This window comes from Peromyscus leucopus, chromosome 15 (genome assembly GCF_004664715.2).
Source record: "Peromyscus leucopus breed LL Stock chromosome 15, UCI_PerLeu_2.1, whole genome shotgun sequence".
Lineage (NCBI taxonomy): Eukaryota > Metazoa > Chordata > Mammalia > Rodentia > Cricetidae > Peromyscus > Peromyscus leucopus.
In genome coordinates, this window is record NC_051076.1 from 2,835,148 (window position 1) to 2,843,509 (window position 8,362).

The 8,362-nt window shown below is 38.4% G+C and overlaps 1 pseudogene; it reads right to left on the minus strand.

The window, feature by feature from the left end:
• Nucleotides 1-2,760: 2,760 nt before the first annotated feature.
• Nucleotides 2,761-8,032, minus strand: LOC114709981 (annotated as a pseudogene).
• Nucleotides 8,033-8,362: the final 330 nt, after the last annotated feature.

Genomic DNA, 8,362 nt, shown 5'->3' on the forward strand with positions numbered 1-8,362 from the left:
TAAATTGTTTGTCCTGCACATATTGATTATGTCCTCAGTCCCACAAATTAAATCATGTACAATATACCTTTTTATTTTTTGAGACAGAGACTCACTGTGTAATCAAATTTTCCTATTTGATCTGGAACTTACTGTGTAGCCCAAGCTGACCTCAAACTTATGGTTGCCCTGTTTCTGCTTCCCAGGGGCTAGGTGCCAGGTGTGCATTAACATGCCCAGCTTTCATATTTTCTTTAAACTTTCTCATACTGACCTACAACTCCTGACCCCAGCTGATCCTCCTTCACATGGTGAGAACCTGAGGTATATGCATGTGTCACCACATTTGCCCATCCAGGCATAATGCCAGTGCTTTTCTGTGTCCTTTGTTATGATTGGATCTTACAGGTCACAGAATCCAGCTCACAATAATACCATTTGTTTTCCCAATAGCTCAAAAACAACCAGTCAAGTAAAGATTAAAACAGACACTGTTAAATAAATAGTACATGGTATGAAGTATGAGCATGGAGCCTTTGAGTGGATGCTTTCAAAAGTCAATAACAATAGTTACAGCTGCTATCAACTAGGTTGTCTGCTGGGAGCCATACACTTTGTGAGTTGTTTTAGAGTTATATCCTCATTTAATTCCTCCATTGATGCTTAAAAGTTACATTCACATTCTAATCTTTCAGAAGACAAAAGACAGAAGACTTGAGGTCTTGCTGAATCAGAATTCAGTGTCATTGTTTAAAACTGGCCTGCCTGACACCAAAACCATGCTCTTTTCTCCTATTCATTTGTGGAGATTCAAATTCCTTTCCCCTGACTTTTGGCACATCTCCTTGGAAGAAAAGGAAGAAAGGTGAAGGGTGGTTTTGTTGTTATTGCTTCTTGATTTAATTTAAAAATTTCCTTAACTTTTCAATGTAATCTAATTCATGATACCAGGGTCAGATTTAAGTTGCAGCCAACATTTTCTCCCCATTTTCCTAGGTTATTAATTGTCTATTTTCTATTTGTGTGTTACATGAAGCTCTCTCCAAATGCTTTGAGGTATAATAAAGAATTAATCACACCTGACTCAAGTGAATGGTGTCATGACTCATGTTATGCTATGGTGTTTTGGTTATCTGCCAGGCACAACATTGTTTGGGAAAGTGTTAGTCAACAGGATGTGTTAATTCACAGACTGAAAATATAACACTGAATGTGCTTAAAAGAGGTGGGAATCCCCAGGAGTTTTAGGCAGGGATAAGGGAAAGGTTTTGCCGCCCAGAAGGGAAACTTGTCTCTCAGAAAGAGATTTCACACACTTCTAACAATTTGTCAGACCTCCTTTCAGGATGAGACTGTATGGTGGGTCAATGGTGGGCAGGACCTCATTTTGACCAGGACTGCTCAGATGTGCATATTTTCATTCTTCTATTTAAACTTCAATATCACTCCAGGACTACAAAGACAGACTTCCAGAAGCCACTGGATCTTTTTGCCCCTTTTCCCAGTTTGGTCATATTAAATAAACTTCCTTCTTTTCTTTTTTTTCCTGAAAAGAAAAGAAAGGAAGGAAGAAAAAAGAAAGAAGAAAAGAAGGAAGGAAGGAAGGGAGAGAGAGAGAGAGAGAGAGAGAGAGAGAGAGAGAGAGAGAGAGAGAGATAAAGAAAGAAAGAAAGAAAGAAAGAAAGAAAGAAAGAAAGAAAGAAAGAAAGAAAGAAAGAAAGAAAGAAAGAAAGAAAGAAAGAAAAATAGAGTCAGAGGAAAGAACTTGTCTATTTTTTTGTGTAATGCTTCTGGAAAGCATTTCTGCAGAATTGTAACAGAGATAACTGCCTGATTATAAAATTCTAAGTGAATTTCTGTCTTTGTTCTTTCTGAATGCATTACTAATGCAAGACCCCCAAAGCAATATTTTTAATGGATATTTTAAAGAACAAGGGTGTTCCCCAAGCGAAAAACAAGTAGCCAGAGGCACAGTCACATTGAGCTCTTTTGTTCCATGGCCTCTTCTTGCATTGTAGTCATTAATATAAACATCTTTAACATTTCTGTGCCACTATTGCATTGCTTGAAGTATAAACTAACCTCTGTAAAATAATCCAATCACTAAGCCAACACCATTTAATAAGCAAATAGGATCATTGCCTTGGTATGACTTTGTGTTTGTACTTCCTTTGTGCAAGGATTATTTCTAGAGATGAGAATCATGGCATAGTTTTGGGTATACATTTCCATGGCAACATGGATTTGACAAAGTGATATTGATATCTTTCCTATTTGTTTTGTGTGATTTTTACAGCATTGTCCTCTCAGATAAAAAGTTAATTTCCTGCCAGATTATTCCATTTGTGATAAATATTTGAAGCAACAGAGAGTTATAATTTGGCATTCAGGATTCACAATAATATATATAATTCTTTAAGCAGCCATAAACAGTTCAATGAAATGTCATGTTTTTCATGACAGTTCTCTTTTTTCTGTTTTCCATTTCTTTCTTTTCTTTTCTTTTCTTTTCTTTCTTTTCCTTTCTTTCTTTTTTTCTTTCTTTCTTCCTTTCTCTCTCTTTTCAGACAGGGTTTCTCCGTGTAACAACAGCCTTGGCTGTCCTGGAACTTACTCTTTAAACGAGGCTGGCCTAGAATTCACATAGATCCACCTGCCTCTGTCTCTGACACGCTGGCATTAAAGGTACATGCCACCAAGCCTGGCTTCTTTTTTCCAGCTTTTAGGAACTTTAGTTTCCTTTCAGCTTTTATCCCTTTGCTCAGGTGCCTGCAGAGGAGCTCAAGACCACTTGGCTCCAACCTGCTCAGTGACCTGTGCTGTGGGAGCTTCTGACCAGTCCCAGTGACTGGCTGGGCAGATTTTAGTAGGGAACTGCTGGATGGGTACAGAGGTCATCTGCGCACTCTCAGACCAGTCTGCCTGCTCTAGCTGAGCAGTAGTGAACTCAGAAGCTGGTTGGTCCATTTGCCTTGAAATTCTTCCTTGGTCACAGCCTTCTCAGCAGCAGCATGTTCTTCCTTCTCAGTCTCCTCTGGTTTCTATAGAAGTAAAGATCATGCGTGACTTCTTAAGGGTTCTCACAGGAGATAGTGCCATGCATACGGAGTACTTCCCAGGCCAGCATTCATCATATCAGACCCACTGAGTGAGCTCCCTTTTTACACAGGATGGCAATGCCCATGTAACACAGAGGAGAGTCTATGTTATACAGAACAATGTTGGGCAGGTTGACATAAGATGCTTCTGTGAGGGCCTGGTAGTCAGCCCTGGGGTCAGTCTAGATGATGTGACTCTCTGAAGGCTGCTTGGATCTCCTTAGTGAAGACCCCAGGCTTGAAGTGGTCAACACTGAGTCTCCAGTGGCAGCAGCAAACTTCAGCAGCTTGCTGACAATCCTTCCTGGAGGAGATGGTGCTGACATCAGCAGGGTTCTCAATGGCAACAATAGCCGGAGCTGCAAACAACAGCTCCCAGGCCTTCTTCTGATTTATGATGTAGATACCATGATTTTTCTCTTTGTAGATGTACTGCTCCATCTGAAAGGCAAGGTTGGTGCCACATAAGTGGGTTCCTGCAGCAAGAAATTTGAGGACATCCTCCTTGGTGTTTATGGCTAGATGAGAAACACACACACATGAGAAGAAGTCATGGTTTCTTTGAGGTTCTAGAAATCAATAGCTGTTTGTCAGGATATCTGGAGTGAACCTGGAAGATTATCAGGAAGTTAACACAGTTCTGAACAAGAGGGCTCTTCTAGGCTACCTGATCTGACCTCAACTTCTAACATATCTGTCGATGTAGCCAACCGTCTTATTAAATAAGAAACACAGAACCAATGTAAAAGAGAAAGCCAAGAGGTCAGGGCTCAGCAAAAACCTTACCCTTCTTGCGGTGCTCCTAGCTCTCTGAAAGAGACCTACTTCCTGTGTGTATGTCTTTAAATAGTCTTTCTGCCTTCTCATTGGTTGTAAACCCAAACACATGACTGCCTCGTCACTGCCTATAAGTACAGCCCTCCAGGTCTTAAAGGCATATGTCTCCAATGCTGGCTGTATCCCTGAACACACAGAGGTCTATGGGATTAAAGGCGTGCGCCACCACCGCCACGCTCTTTCTATGGCTCTAATAGCTCTGATCCCCAGGCAACTTTATTTATTAACATACGATTAAAATCACATTTCAGTACAAATAGAATACCACCATATTTCCACTTTTCTATTTTAATAAAAAGAAAAAAAAGCAAAAGGTTATAACTAACACATATCCTCACTTTTTCTCCCACCCTCCAGCATTCCACCCATAAGCCTCTCAATCAAAGTGCATGCATATATTTACTTCCCATCTTTACAGTCCACTGCTCTGCTGCCTGGATACATATTGTCCCTCTGCATTGCTCTAAGTTCAGTCTTGACTAAGCTGGACAATGAGTCCCAGCACCTCTTGACTGATGATGCTAGCAGAAGTGAATTTCATTTACTATATTTTAATGCCATGAATTTTGTGAATACTAATTTAAACCACTGCTAAGGGCTATACCAGCTAGGACTAGTATATTGTGGACTAGGCTTAGTGAGATTATAGAACAATTCAATTCCTGGTTGTCTCTGGACCCTTAAGGGAGAAGGCATGATCTACATTCTCACAGCTTCCTAGCCTGTACAAGGCACTAGGGGTAAATCAGTGAACCAAACAATCAATTGCATCTCCTGTACATAAGGTTTACTGTCAGAAAACACAATTTTTGTAATGTGTTCGAGGTTCACTTGTGTTATAACAAGCATTAGCACTTATTTATTTTGATGGCTAAATTCTACTGTGTAGTCATTCTTACCTGTTCATCCTTTGATAAAAGGTGCTTCTGCTTTCCAGCTCTTGTGAGTAATGCTATTACAAATATCTGTGTACACTTTTTTTTCAGTGAATACTTATTTTTAATTTTCTCAAATATGTATTTAGAAGAGAATGGCCCCATTATGTAATAATGCCAGGCTTAACTGTGTTTATTTCGCAATCACCATTTCACTTCAACCATTTTACTTTCCAACCAGCAATGTGTGTGTCTTCCAGCTTCCATACCTCCTCAGCAACAGCTGTTACTACATTTTCTATTATTATCATTGTAGGCACATAATGGCAGTGGACTAACCCCCTCCCTTTCACTGGGTTGTCCTGGCACTCTGGTCAAACAATTTCATCAAAATAAACTGCCTATTTCTCTTCTGACAGTTATTTTCTATTCTACCTGATTTCCATGTAGGTCAGTACTGCATTTTCTTGATAGAAAATTTTAAATTGAAAGTGGAATCCTCTAACTTTACTTTTCTCTCTCAATGTTTACTATTTGGTACCCAATGTAGCTGAAAGTTCAATAGAACTTTCATTCAATACAGGCCAAATTTTGGGTAGCGTTGAGATCAATATTAAGCCTTCTAATCCATGAATACAAAATGTATTTCTGTTTGTTTAGATTTTGTTTAATTTCTTTCAATAAATTTTCTTTTAGTTTTCAGTATGTAAGCCTTGCAGTTATTTGGTTAAGTTTTTCCCTAAGGTTAATTTTTATTGGTACCATGAAAGGTGTAATTGTTCTCTTAATTGAATTTTCAGATGTAAATGTAAAACTCTCATGTAAAACTCAATTTGCTCTTCACTCAAAATGCTCCAACTGGCAATTGGTAAACCTATGTGATGTCTTCAATATTCTAAGCACATACTTGCATTATATGAATCTCTACTAGGTGCAGAAATCTATCTAATTCCTATTTCCCTTCTTGCAGACAAATGTTCAATCTCCCCTTCCCCCCAGGATGTAGGGTGAGTAGGATTGGTAAAGACCAGGATTGAACATGATTTGAAAGAAAGGGTGAGTTTTTCATAAATAAGGCAAGCAAGAGGGGCTGGAGAGATGGCTCAGAGGTTAAGAGCACTGGCTGCTCTTCCAGAGGTCCTGAGTTCAATTCCCAGCAACCACATGGTGGCTCACAACCATCTGTAATGAGATCTGGTGCCTTCTTCTGGCCTGCAGGCATACAGGCAGACAGAACATTGTATACATAAAAAATAAATATATCTTTTAAAAAAAAGTCAAGAAAGATTTGAATCCTTAGTAAGAGAGCTTAGAGAAGGAAACCATGGTATGGCTGTCCTTCAGGGAGTTCATACCTCAGGCCTCCCCTTTCCTAAAACCTGTTCCTTTTCTTTTCATTAGGGTAGGTCCAATTGCTAGTTCTCTAACCAGTAACTCATCCTAACTCCAAATTTCAAAAGCTCAAAAATGATTTCTTTTATTATTTATTATGCTTGTGAGTTCCCTATGCCAAGCTGTATCAGTTCCTTGGGAAAATAAAGTTTTAAATTTTGTGTTCCATTGATGTGATGACTAACTAAACAACTACTCATCCTCTCATATGATACAAATAGTTTTATATATCCCATTTTGCTTTTGCCTGTTTTTCAAGTGACTTGGGACTCAGCAAAAGTAGAGAGTGTTCAAATACTTCTTGCCTTATTCATTACATATATTACCTAAATTAAGGACGTTATGATTACCATGTGAACATGAAGTCTTGATTTACAAATGTAAATGTTCCTCTTTCTTCTTTTTAAATCCATGGCCCACTTTCATCACTTGAATTTCCAATAAACCAAATCAGGGAGCATGCACTGTTCTCTTGGAAAAAGAGTGAGGCCCTATAGGACAAAGTTGGTTTCCTGACTCTCCTCTGGTGCACTAGTTTTAGGAAATACCAAGAGTGTCTTCAGTCCAAGTCCCACCAGCACAATGTCTCATATAGGGCACCCTCTGAGGTGAGATTTGTGTCACCCAAAACCAGTTTGTTTAGAGCCACCTTTTAAAAATATGTTCTATGGAACTGTAATTTTCTGTACTTTTTGAGTTTTTAAGAAGCTCATTGAAATCTCAAGACTGAAATACATCCACAAAGCTACCTGTGATTAAAAGCAAATAAATGTTTGCATTCTGTTTGGCACCCAGGTGTTTGGAGGAATCAGAGGAAAAATATTGGACGAGATTTCTTTCTTTACAAGGCTCCTCATTTCATAGTGAGTATAACCAGATCTGTCTCACAAGCTGTTAAGTTCTTGACACACAGCAACACTTAATGAATGCACTCTCCAAACCCCAACAGCTCTCCCATATATTTTATATAGTAAAGTAAAGAAGGGTAATTTTAGGATAAAAAAAATCGATGTATACTTGCAGCTATTTTCCATATCAACCCAAAACTTTCTCTAATTCTTTAATGCACTTAGTTTTTAAAGCTATCCATAGTGTTGCTGGTGGTTTAGTAGCAATGGCTGCCAATTTTATTTATTTATATCCTGGGGTATGGCTTGTCAGCATTCCAGGACTCAATTGAAAATTATTTCTGTTGGTAAATGAATTCGGCTTCTTAGAATGTATTTTGTAAATATTTTCCCCTGTGATCTATTGTAAGGACAGCAATCAAAGGAAGTTTAGGTCTCTAAAATAACATGAAACATATAAACAAACCGCTCAATTAACCTTTAGAAATTATAGTGCTGTCATATTTTTAACCTCTAAGAGTTAGGGTAAAGATAGTTTGCTAGACTAGCAATTGCATTAACAAAACAATTGTCTTATCATAAAAGTAAATTTAACTGCTTAAGTGAAATATAACATGAGAAATCTATGTAAATTTGTGCATTGATTCAAAGGTTGGCCTTATATACTGAGTTCACTTTTCCAGAAAAAGTATAACTGGGACTTGAGGAGAGATGGCTGCATTCCTGAGTCATCATTACTTTTGAAAAGTAATTAGGAAATTTTGCAGAGGTTTTTTCCTTGAGTGGACTGGCTATGAGGCCTTGCTTGGGTGTTCATATGTGCAAAATACAAAGTACATAGGAAATGGTTTACTTGGCCATATACCACAACTGATTCTTCCCCTTGTGGAAAAGCTTTCAATTCCATTTCTACTTCTTCACTAGAAATGTCTTTGGGATTCATTAGAAGATTCTCCCAAATTCCTAGGATGTCTTGTGTGAGAGCCTTACAGACAGCTGACATTTCTTCCTTTTATTTCTGATCAGTTGATTCAAACATAGTTCTGCAACTCTCAGATACACTGTAAGCTCATCCAGCCCTCACAGCAAACATATTCCAGATGATAAGAGTAGGCTGAAGAAATTTGCACTTCCCAGGGGCCTGTGCAATTCATAGGTCTGAATATTTCCTATCAGTTCCATCAACCCCAAGGGTTTCTTTTCTAAATGACCCATTAAATGAGTTGTACTTTTATTCCTTAGAGATTGCAACATTTCTCTGCCTTTTTCCTTTTTGTCTCTTTACCTCTGCCTCTAGGGAGAATATTGTGGAAGAGATAACTTGACCTTAAGG